Genomic DNA, 12,696 nt, shown 5'->3' on the forward strand with positions numbered 1-12,696 from the left:
AAGTTTTACATTATTTAAGCCTGGCCATTTGCTTTGTAGAGAGTCTTGTGTCACATTAAACTGCAGCGTTAAGGGGTCAACTGGAGACCTATTTTGAGTTCACTGAAGGAGCACTCTCTTACATTTTCCTTTAAATACAGCTTCACAAGATGTACTTGGGAGCCGTACGAATTAAGGTAATCCCATCCTGCAAATTAAATCCGGGCCTTGGAATTCAAAGATTGCAAGGCAGCTGGATGGATGGAAACTGCACACATTCTGGCATTTTCTTTACATCTCCAGACTTTGTCATACATCCCCAGGCACCCGTCACTTCTGGGGCCATCAGGCATAGCTGCGAGAGATGCAGCCCATGGCTGGAATCTGGGTTCCAAAGACTGAGGAGAACAGACGGGCAAAGTCCTATGTTAAGGGAACATGTTAATGGCCACTGTATTGAAGAGCACCTGAGATCCTGTTCCGTTCAGCCCTCCCCTGGTTTCCGACTGGAGGGGAGTTGGGGGACTTGGGGTGCTCAGTGAGCCTGTAACCTCATAGTCACACCTCCCTAGCCCCAGGGTCCAGCTCCCTCCCACTGTCAGGAGGCCTTCTTCCCTGGAGGGAATTCTGAATTTTCCTGGGTGTCCATAGCCTGTTTGCATTTTAGTAATTTCTGTTCCCATATGTATAAAACTCAGGAGCTGAGCAAAGGCTGGAGCCCTGGGCCCATGTGCTTCAGCCTTCTTCGATGTAGGAGTGCTGGGCAGAGTATAGGCTTGAGGTTCTAGTTCACATATTTTTTCCTAATAAATGTTAAAACAAAACATAACTATTAAAATAAAAAATGTGTTTGTGTACCACCTAGGCTCACCCAGCTTGCCTCAAATGTACCATCATATTTGGGAACGTCTTTAGAACCATCAAACTGCCTGTTTGAGAAATGGGTAAACTGAGGCTCAGGGCAGCTGAAGGGGACTAGATAAAAAACAAAGCCCTGTCCAGTCTCAGCCTGAGTGGGATCTTAGTGACTTGCTGATCTCCACTGCACTGGGCCAGGCCCACCTGAAACCTTCCTTGCTTTCTCCAGGGTCCCAGCTCCTATAGTGCACAGGCCTCTCTCCCACTCTCTCTGGTCTCCTGGGAGCTGCCCACATCTGCTGACTCAAGTACCTCCTCCTTCATGCCCTCCATACCATCCTTCTGTGATCCCCTCACATCCAGCCCAACCCACATTTAGAGATGGCTCCCTGTGGGCTACCCTAGAGACACAAAGGGGAATGGAACCCAGCCCCAGCCTTGTACAAGCAGCAGTTGGCCATTGGGATGGTCCTCTGGCCTCAGCCTCTGTCATCACACTCCTAGAGTCTTAGGCAGGAGCTCTCCGGAATTGTAATTCCAGACGTGAAAGGTCTTGTTGTCTACTCATTCTGAGAACCAGACAAGAGCAGGTGTCTTCCAGCTTTAGGGACTTCACTAGATTCTCTAAAGCTGGGGCTCTGTCAGCTGGTCCCAGAAATTGGGCTTCATGGAATTCTAAGTGTTCCTTGTGATGTCCAGTGAAAAATAGGCTCTGTGATCAAGGAGATTTGGGCAACATTGCAGACTACTATTGCCCTTTGGAGTACTACAACCTAATTAGCTTACAGAAGACTCTAAGAAATCCTACAAGAGACAAATTTGTTTAGCCCAGCATTTCCCTGATTTATTTGATCACAGAATCCTTTTCTTAAAGAATACAGTTGGAGATAGTGGAAGACACTGGATTATATTAAGGTCCTTCCAGCTCGATACCTCCCCCCAACCCCCATCTCTCTTCTCCTTTGGTCTGGTGGTGAGCTCTCAGTCAAAATTTGGGACAGATTGAGTGATTTTTCAGAGAAGGGTAACAATTTCTGATAATTGCATGTTAGGGACCTTCCTTCCCCCTCTCCCATAAGAAACTTAACCACAGGGGGAAAAAATAAGTTTCTGGCATCAGATGGAAGTAAACAGCTGGAGCTGATGAATTCCAGAAGCAAATATTCTTTTCTCCTACAAGCATCTATGAAAGAAAGAAAGAGAGAGAGAGAGAGTGACCACAAAGGCTATGTAAATATAATTATTTCTAAGTAGAGTACCTTCAACATTTTCCATTAGGTAGCAGGGAGGTCATTGTGAGGCCAGCTGTCCAAATATGGCTGCTAATTCCCCTGAGTCAGCAGAGTATATAAAAAAATGATCTTGGGGGCAGAAATTTCTAACCACACATTCTAGTAAGTATCTCCAAATGTGTGGGGTATTAAATTTAGGGCTGTGGTTTTCAAACTTTTTTTTCAAAGCATGAAAACCCCCTTTTCAAAGGAAATCTTACTCAAAACCCTTCACACAACCCCAGGCCAGCCCCTGAGGCTTCTTCAGGAAACCCTGAATCTCCTCTGGAAACAGGCCACGCTGCACCAAGCATGGTGCTCAGACTAGAAGCTTCCGCGTCACCTGGGCACTTGTGAGAAATGGGACATCCAGCTCCATCTAGACCTGCAACTCTGAATCTGCATTTTCATGCCATCTCCAGGGGATTTACGTGCACATTAAAATGGGGGAGGCGGACCTAAAGGATTTACTCCCAAATATTCCTTTTCTATTCAGTCACCCATGTTCCTGGATGAGGCTTCTTGACAATTAGTCTGGAATTTAGGCTCCCAACCCAGCTGCAGCTCCCAGTAGGATAAGGCAGCATGGGTGAGTCCTCTGTACAATTGAATCTGTGCCCATCCCTACCATGGAAATATTGGGGAAAGTAAATGCTGCCTAGAAAGAGACAGGAGAAGCAGTAAAACACAGAGACTATGGACTGGAGTGTCTGGGTTTGAACTGATACTCCACCTCCCCTCTGAGGGGGCTGGCTGGTAAATTAAAGTTCTGTGCCTGTTTGTCCCCATCATCTAACAGGGGTGTGGGACAATCATGATGGTGAGGATGATGAGGGTATGCATTAAATGAGCTGATGGGCTAGAAGCACCTAGAATCTCTAGGTGTTTGGTCAGGGTTTTCATTCCCGAGTCCATAAAAACTAGCCCCATGCAAGGGGAATGAGCAAAGGAAAACCTGGGTCTATCAAACAGATTACATATGGGTCCCCCTAGGAGTCACTGTCAGGTTCTTTCAAATAATCTCACCACTTAAGTAAGATTGAAAGAGCAAATACTGCAATTTAAACTTTTTGATATATTGGTAACTTCTGTTTAGACTTAGTTTCAGAAAAATCTATGTTTCTATTGGGGCTTCTATGTTTATTAGTTCAGTGATCTTGGGCAAGCTCCCATGGTGTTTATCTCATTTTCTGCGCCCAGGGTGGAGACATAATCCTACCCCATCAAGCTCCCAGGGATCCTGGAGGCTGTAAGCCCCCGGAGCTCACAGCAGAAGCTAATGCAGGGGTGATCCATTCTCTATCTCTGATCCCTGAGAACTACAGGATAAAACCACACAGGGGGCCTTCTTCCCTTCCAGGGGGAGGGCTGGGGCAATGAACAGAGCCCAAACTAGGAAGCATTCAAAAGAGGCAAGAACAGGCAGGAAGTGTAATTCTGGCTAGTGCCTCACCCACAAACGCTTTCTCTTTTTCTATAGGACACACCAATGAGAGTCACCTATACCCAGCCCTTGCCCCTCACCTGAAGATAAGTGAGCCTCCCCCCCACCACCACTCAAGCTGTGGAGAGTTTGCTGAGGGAGATCCAGGAAGGTGGTGGTTGTGTACCCTGAGCGTTGAGCCTTGCTGAGCTTGGGTGCAGGCTGGCCCCAGGGACCTCCACCCCCAGTGGGGGTGATGCTGGTGCCTGGAGGCCTTTCTGCGCAGCACTCAGAGCCTCTGAAGCCTCTCTGGGTTTTTGGCACCCTGGACTGCTTGATCTCAGTCCAGTGATTTGATCTTATAAACAAGAGAGGAAGAAAAGAAGAGAAAAGTCATGAAAAACAGACCCAGGGAATTAGGTCACCCTAGAAATTCTAAGACATCAGCAAAGCTCTTGTTTAGCATAATTTTAATCCAGTGACCTTTGACCACAGCAAGGTCTTGAAATGTATAGGTAGAGAAGAAGAGTCAAGATGGAATGGCAGGCGGGAAGGAGGTCAGGGTGATCCCTGGCTCCGGACTGTCGGCTAGCCACATTTTCTGCTGCATCGGGCACGCTGTGGGGCTTTTTGGAGTGGTGAGTGCATCTGACCTTCTTTACATCTGGAAGTTTTGGATCCTGACATCATAACTAAAGGAGGCTGAACCTCTTTATACAATTCAGCACCTAGCTGACTGCTCATGTCCCTCTTGGTGAACTTCATCATCAGACTTCCACTTCTTTGATTTTGGTGCCAATGTGGCATTTACAGGGGATGGAGCAGGCACCATGTTTTGCCCTGCAAACACACCTCTAATGATGAAAGCTGGCCTTCCACTCTGCAGTAAGCCTTTAAGCCACTTAGAAGACTATTTTTACTCTAAATGCCTCTTTCCATAGACACTTACCAGCCACTGGAACTCACTTACACCTTGGAGCAGCAGAATGCATTTTAATTGAGTTCGTAAGAGCTGGACAGGAGTGAAGACAAAAGACTCACTCCTAGACATGAAAGGTGGCCAGATGAGCCGAGGGCAGCAGACGGCCTGTCTCCAGGAGCTGGAGGCAACAAGCAAAGGGGCGCTGCTACTGATCCTGAGTCGGAAGGAATCTTTCTGTCCTCTGGCTCCTGAAGGCTGGAAGGAAAGGGGGCTTTATAGGTGGCATTTGGGTTTAACCAAAAAGGGAACAAAGGAAAACAGTCTTGGTGTGGAATGAGCAGTGGTCTTGAGATTGGCTTGGAAGCAAGTTATTTAACCCTCTTTTTCCTCATCTGTAAAATGGGTGTAATGATTTCCACCTCCTAATGTTGTAATAAAGATAAAAGAAGAGGAGGTTTCAAAATCCATAAAAGTACTACATGCCTGATATTATTCTTCAAAGGCTGCTGTTGATGGTGCACTGGCTGGGGGGTGGGCATGGTGCCAACGATCCTATGGACATTGTCTCTGTCTGTGTTTGCAGGTGTTACGCAGGGATGTGTTACGCCCATTATACAGATGAGGAAATCAGAAGTTAGTGAACTCGCCTGGGGTCCCATGGCTGAGGTGATGGCGCTGAGCTTTGAATGCAGGGCTATCTGACTGCATTCTTCACCTTGGGGAAGGTGTGTGCTTCCGTGTGGTCCTAGTGACAGTATAACAGGACCTGCCCATATACCATAGAGACAGTAGCCCATGTCCGCCGCACTGCCCTCTCCTCTGCAAGGCTATACACCCCCTGCATCTGCCCCCCCCCCTCCTTCCAGTGCCACCACCGGGCAGTGGCGAGGGGGTTCTGCTGTCACTCGTGCTGGCCTGAGCTAGGGCTGCAGTCAGCTTGACTTGTGAAAGTCTTTCTTCCTTCTGGGAAGAAAACCATGCTTTCAGCTTGGTTAGACTTCAGGTGGTACCAGAGAGCTCAGAGGGACTTTGACAGCTGACAGGACGTCTCATCCAGGCCCTGGCATGCCGTTTGCTCCTTTGTGGTCGACACTTCCAGACACAAGAATGCAAACGTCCCTCACATCCATTGTAAGAGCGGAACACCTCTTTGTCCCAGTGACATAAACCATTACTGAAGTACCCACGGAAATCGACTTCTTGCAAAGGGACTTAGCATGAAGAGACTGTCATCCCCACCCTCTGTTCAAAGATACTGGGAATCGACCTCCATCTTTTTCTCTAAGCAAAACATTCCTGTCCCCTTGTCTTTGGGACCTATGGGGGCCACGTTCTCAAGGAGTAGAATCTGTGGATTTACGCAAAGGCTGGTTTCAGCTTCTGGCACCTTGACCTTGTCTGCTCCCGATCTAATCTCCATCCTTGCCGCCAGCCTGGCTGAATGACATTAACTGAGACTTTTCTAATCCTCAACCACCTCATCTGGAAAACGAGGATATTCACACATGGCAGGAAGGTGGGACGACTGGATATAGTGCAGGCAAGGTGCCCGGCTCAGCGCCTGGCTCTAAGAGAGCTTAATAATTAGGAGATTCTGTCATCACCAGGTTCATTATTGTATTGTTCCTTATTATGTCACCAGCGATGAAGACGACTTATGCTGTAATTGTCCACCTCTGTTGCTGATTCTTCATCTGCATTTCCAGGCCCCAATACCTAGAAAGTCTAGACTTTCTAAATCTGAACAGGAAACGTATCAGCCATCCCCTCTCCAGAACCAACAAGCATGAGAGAACAAAGCCACCAGCTGTCCCCATGCTCCATGGCTGGGTGGGAGGTGTGATTGCAGATAGATTGATTGTCTTTTGTGTGAGGGGGAAGATGCTGGGAGGGAGGCAGACAGAGAGAGAGTGAGAGACCAAGAGAGAGAGGGAAAGATTGGCCCACCGATAAGTGAATGAGCTAGACTCAGATCCGATGGAATTCCAAAGCCCAAGCTCCTTGTTCCCTCCCAGCCCCTCCAGCCTATGCAGCCTGCCCATCTCATGAGTGGTCTTGGTCCATGGTAGGTCGGGGGTGGGGGTGGGGGGTGGGCAGGTGTGTCCCTGAGTCAGTTCAGGCAGCTGCAGTGGAGACGGGACTTCTTTCTCCTCTCCAGCCTCTTCCTCATCTGCCCCTTTCCCCCTGCCTTTCTTTTCCCCACTTTTCCTTCACAGCTTTATTAAAGTATAATTACGTAGTTAACACAGAATAAACCATACACACTCAAAGCGTTCAATTTGGTAAGTCCTGATCGGTGCAGTGCCCTGGCCTGTCGCGGTGGCAACCTTCGTGCCAGCCTGGTGCCTTTCCTCATAGAATCTGTCCTCACGGAGCCTGTCTTCATGGAGCCTGTCCTCATGGAATGTGTCCCTCATGGAACTTGTCCCTCATGGAACTTGTCCTCATGGAACGTGTCCCCATGGAACGTGTCCCTCATGGAACTTGTCCTCATGGAACGTGTCCTCATGGAACGTGTCCCTCATGGAATGTGTCCTCATGGAAACTTTCCTCATGGAACGTGTCCCTCATGGAACATGTCCTCATGGAACGTGTCCCCATGGAACGTGTCCCTCATGGAACATGTCCTCATGGAACGTGTCCCCATGGAACGTGTCCCTCATGGAACTTGTCCTCATGGAACGTGTCCTCATGGAACGTGTCCCTCATGGAATGTGTCCTCATGGAAACTTTCCTCATGGAACGTGTCCCTCATGGAACATGTCCTCATGGAACGTGTCCCCATGGAACGTGTCCCTCATGGAACTTGTCCTCATGGAACGTGTCCCCATGGAACGTGTCCCTCATGGAACATGTCCTCATGGAACGTGTCCCCATGGAACGTGTCCCTCATGGAACTTGTCCTCATGGAACGTGTCCCTCATGGAATGTGTCCTCATGGAACTTGTCCTCATGGAACTTGTCCCTCATGGAACTTGTCCTCATGGAACGTGTCCCTCATGGAACGTGTCCCCATGGAATGTGTCCTCATGGAACTTGTCCTCATGGAACTTGTCCCTCATGGAACTTGTCCTCATGGAGCCTGTCCCTGATGGGGTCTGTCTTTCATGGAACTTGTCCTCATCGAGCCTGCCTTCACAGAGCCTGCAGTCCTGGAGGGGATCATAAAGGGCCAGGCCTGGCCAGGACTCTTTGGGGTCAGACTTGGGGAATGTTCCAGAAGCAACCATATATTTGCCATATATTCCTTTTTCTAAATAATTTCTAAAAGAAACTACTCTCAAATTTGAAGCCAAAAGTCAGCGGTCAGAAGAGAAGAAAGCAGCAACCAAGAGAAGGCTAATAGGAAAGAAAGAAAGCGGACATAATGTGGATTCAATTAAATTAGAGCTTTAGTTTTGGTCAAATTGTAAGTTAATTCCTGCCTCCTAGACTATTTAATTAAAGGCAAATTCCACAGGCCGCCTGTTGTTTTAACCGTTTTTCTTCTCTGGTGGAGACCCTGGGACTCTGCTGAGGGAGCACAGAGCAGTAACCACTGATTGGATTCTCCTGGGGGAAATGAAGGAGAAAATGAATGATAAACATCTTGTCTTCAGAACATCATAAATTTTTCAATAGAAGACCCAAAAAGCATTAGATTTTCATCCTTAATTTGAATGCAGACTACTTGGTAACAGCACACGCTAGTTTACATTCCCCACATGTGTGTTTTATTTTCTTTATGGGGTCAAGAAGGAAAAAGGAAGACAGACCTATCCCTCATTCTGTTTGTGTCTGCACAGTGTTACTGCCGAGTTGATTTCCTTTGATTAAATCACAATCTCCCTTTGCTCCTCACCAGGGAGGGACACGGATCTGGTTCTTCCTGCTCGTCTACGTGATGGAACAATGACCGCGTATCTCTTCAGTTGTTTGTTCTCTAGCTTCTTGAGGCTTGAACAGCAGTTCAGCAAACCAGGATGTTCATGAAAAGACTTGGGGACTGAAGCCATCTCATCAGGTATCCCTCAGACCTGGGGACCAGGCCAAGTGGACACAGTATTGGCATTTATGCTAGTTCACTTGACATTGGTAGTATTATTGTGCTAGCAGGGAGCTGCCACCGAACACCCCCAGTGAGGTAAGTTCGAATTCTAAACAACATGGACTGATAGCGTGTTTGGCTTGGTCATCTTGTCAGGCAGTTTCACCGAGGCAAGGCCAGTTCTCACAGCAAGCTGTGCCACCAGACAAATTGGGACCCCTGGCCTGGCCTCTCTGGAAGGAGCCACATCAGCCCCTGGACCTGGACTCCAAGGCTCTCCCTCCTCCAGAGCCTTGATCATTTCCACTCCTTCATGGACATTATTTGTGCCATGTCCTTGCACCACGACGTACTATCTTAATAATTTGTGTCATATCCACACACCACCTGTAGACTGCTCTTTGCTCAATCTTGTTTCTTTAAATGGACTCAGTTTTACTTCAGTTTATTAGTTTATAAGGAAGTTTCTTTTTATAAGGCTAAATGGGAAAATATAGTGTCATTCATGAGACATAGAAGATAACCTTAAACAATGCAATAAAAAAAAAAAAAAACAGGGTCATCAAAATCGAGCTGGTGCCTATGAGTATCCCTAAGCTTGGGGTCTGCTCTCTACTCCAAAGTGGGGATTAGTCAGCATGAAGAATGCTGAAGACCCACTGGCGTGAGACAGAGGCAATCTCTGACACCACTAGGTAGAATGGAAGGGCATGGAGAAGGGAACTGTTTCTCACCAGAGACTCAGGGTTACTGGCAGGTGGCTGGTCTCTTTCCACTCCTAGTGCTGGGATACTGTCCATGGATCATCATCTTGAACCTTCCTTTCCTCCTCAGACATGACAGTGAGGCCTCAGTCCTTCTGGCCATCAGGACCTCCTTGTCATCCATTTCTGTGGCCTCATATTGGTCTTCATCATACTGCACCTCCTTACAGCATTCAGCCCCCCCCTTTTCTCATAGAAACCTCTTTCCTTGGTTCTGGCACTGTTGCTCTGCCTTCAGGATTGTCCCTCTCATTCACCCCCTGCCCCAAAACACATACTCTTGGAATTCCTCCCTCTCCCCTTTGTGTGTGTGCTGGCGCACCAAAGGATTCAGGGCCAGTTAGACAGCTCTATAGTCACAAGGACCAAGAGACTCACTGACCTCTGTCCTTGGATGTCACCTGTAGAACTGCGCTCCAGGTGGACAAGCTGGATCAGAGACAATAGAAGTGGTGTCGCTTGGTTGGGATCTGCTTCCTGGTGTGACTGTGGTGTTTCTGCTCAAACAGTTAGGAAAGCCCAAACCCATGTCCTGTGGTTTTTTGGGGGGGAGGGGCAGATGCGCAGAAATAAAACTCCCAAAGGGGACATTAGAGTGGTTGTAAAACCAGACAAACGCTCCCACATTGCGATGCCCTGACCATCCCTACACGCCTTCATGGCTGCCCACGAGGGAGCCGCATCCTGCCTGGTGTGAGGATGGTGGGCCAACAGGTCAGGGCTCAAAACCAGACCACGTGACTCCAGAGGCCGGGCTTCCACTATGGTGTGCACGGATGAACTCAACACAAAGTTCGGGTTTCCACACCTATTGAAATGTGAACACTCTTATATTTGTGATGCTTGGGATTAGATTGACTCCATTGTTCCTCGTCCAAGAGTTTCTTTTGCGAAGCTCTCCTTGGCCCGTGGGTCTCAGGCTTCACTAAGAAAAGAGAAGAGGCTGGAGACACAACTCTCCTCTTTGAAATCGAGACTTTGAAAAAAATTGAAAATAAAAAAGATTCCTTGTCCCATCAGGTGTGGGTGAACCGCATTCCACAAGCCCAGTGTGCAGGGTCCGATGGGTCTGGTGAATGCTGGTGTCAGGAAATCCAACAGCAGCCACCGGACACTGTAGCACATTTCCCCCTGCGCCCCACCCCCCCTTAGTCTGTGACAGTGTCACCTCAGCTTATCCTGGGGAGACTCTGGGTAGACACAGCACAGCCTCCAGGACTGTTGGACTTGATTGTGTCCACCTGGCATATGGAGATGGGAAGGAAAATGAGATATTGAATGGCCTGATTTGCCCTGACTTCAATGAAGAAGCTCTTTGACACAAAATGTAGTAATGCTTATTTGGATCTGTTTCAATATATCACGTCAGTCTTTGCTCTTAGAGATGTTACAAAGCTGTCATGGACAAGGGTCCAGAGCCTAGTTTTGCAAGTTTGGTTGCTTAGAAGTGCAACTGTGCATTGGCTCAGCTAATGCTCACATTTTTGGAGGAGTTTAGGGGAAAAAAGTTTAAAGTGACTCTAAAACCGCAAACTATGTTCAAAATGTATTATGGACTTAAATTTGTGAGGGTTTGTTTTTTGTTTTCTGTTTTTGCCTCATACAGCTCGAGGCAGTGCTTTCCAGAAGAGTCTGTTGTTCATGTTTAAGCTGCGTTGTAGAAATACTCCATTTTCAAAGGTTCTAAGGGTCATAAAACTATTAGCTTGAGTCCTGCTTGGGCCCCAGGAGGTTGGTTCTCTGGGTGATGCAGGCAGAGCCTGAGGCAGTACTAGGTGCTGCTGGACTCTGGTCTAGGTGGGGACAGGGCCGCCAGTGTCAGCCCAGACACCAAAAACCTGGAGAGCCCCAGATCCTCACTGATGCCTCGCCTGCCTCCCTAACTTCCAGTTGAGGAAATGGAGTCCTAGGGGCTTATCTACTACCTTTGTCTTGTTTCATCCTAAAGAGTAAGCATTTCAATGTGGCCTTTTAGACACATTAACTACCTGGACCTTTTGAGTTTCCAGGGACTTCTGAGTTCCAGGTGGTGCTGAACATGGAACAGTATTGTGAGGCTTGACAAGGGCAGGAGGTCTCCAATTTCTGTTGTTGGTTACAAGACCTTATGCTTCTCGACTTCTCATCTTCTGTGTTTAGTGGGTTGTGAGATAACCGTAGCCCATCCTCCTGGGAGTACGTCTGGTGTAAGCACAGAGGCTAAACTCTACCAAGCCCGGCACCCTCCTCTATAGCTTCTCTTTTTGCCTTCATGGTAAGCATATTCAGTACATAATCTGGATTGAATTAAAAGTCCTGGACCCAGTGTTCTGGCCTCAGACATCTGTGCCTGGGGGAGAAATGTAAGAGGAGCAGCCAAGTGCCTGGAATAAAGGTGCTCAGTGCAAAGTTGCCATTTTAGCCTTAATTAGAAAATCGTACACTCAAAGGCAGCACAAATCTTTTCAAGCCTGCATCACATAACCCAGGCGCTGCCATATGTCAGGCCTCACACTCGGGTAAGGGGATCTTTAGCACCCATTTCCAGCCACGTGTGGACCCCAGAGGTAAAGTTTCCTCCTGACCCTTCAATTTCAGTCCAACTTCCGACCTCAGCTTGGCTTGGAATTCAAAACAAGTTCCCTCCTGAGCATGAAGATTGGAAAACCGTCCACGTAGGAAGGGTCCAAGAGTTCACTGAGTCAGGAAACTTCTACCAGAACAACTGCGGTATGTTCAAAGGCTCAGCACTGGGCTGGGAGTCAGCACACCTGAATTCTCGGTCTGCTTCCCACATGTAGTGGTTCCCGAGGGCTGCTCTAACCAACTGCCACAAATCAAGAGGCTAACACAACTGCAATGGGTTGTCTCATGATTCTAGATGCTACAGGCCAATATGACAATGTTGTCGGGATTGGTTACTTCCACAGGCTGTGAGAGGTTCTTCCCCAGGTTTGGGTGGTTTGCTGCAATCTTTAACCGATCCTTGGCTAAAATCCTTGGCTTATTGAAGCATCACCCCAATCTCTGCCTTCAGGCTTATATGGTGTTCTCTCTGTCCACATCTGTGTTCAAATTTCCCCTTCTAATAAGAACACCAGCGCTATTGGATTAGAGCCTAATTTAGCAATCTCATCTTCACTTAACCAATTGTATCTATGTTTCCAAATAAGGTCATGTTCTTTGGAACTGGGAGGAGGGGTGGTGAGGAATTCAATGTATGGATTTGGGGCATGAGGAGACCCATAAGTGAGTGTGTGAATACTTCTGAACCTTATTTTCTCCATCCGTGACATTGCTAATCTTTAAAATTCTTTTCAGATTTAAGCTCAGTGATTCTAAAAGCCTATCAAGTATGATGATCTGTTTCATTTCCTTTCTTAAGAGTTTTTGAGCAATTCTTTTCATTGAATGTCATTTTTTAAAAACACTTTATATAGGCTTTAAGTAAGATGTCACTTTCTGCCTTTGAC

This window comes from Hyaena hyaena, unplaced genomic scaffold (genome assembly GCF_003009895.1).
Source record: "Hyaena hyaena isolate Hyena2069 unplaced genomic scaffold, ASM300989v1 scaffold_314, whole genome shotgun sequence".
NCBI classification, from domain to species: domain Eukaryota; kingdom Metazoa; phylum Chordata; class Mammalia; order Carnivora; family Hyaenidae; genus Hyaena; species Hyaena hyaena.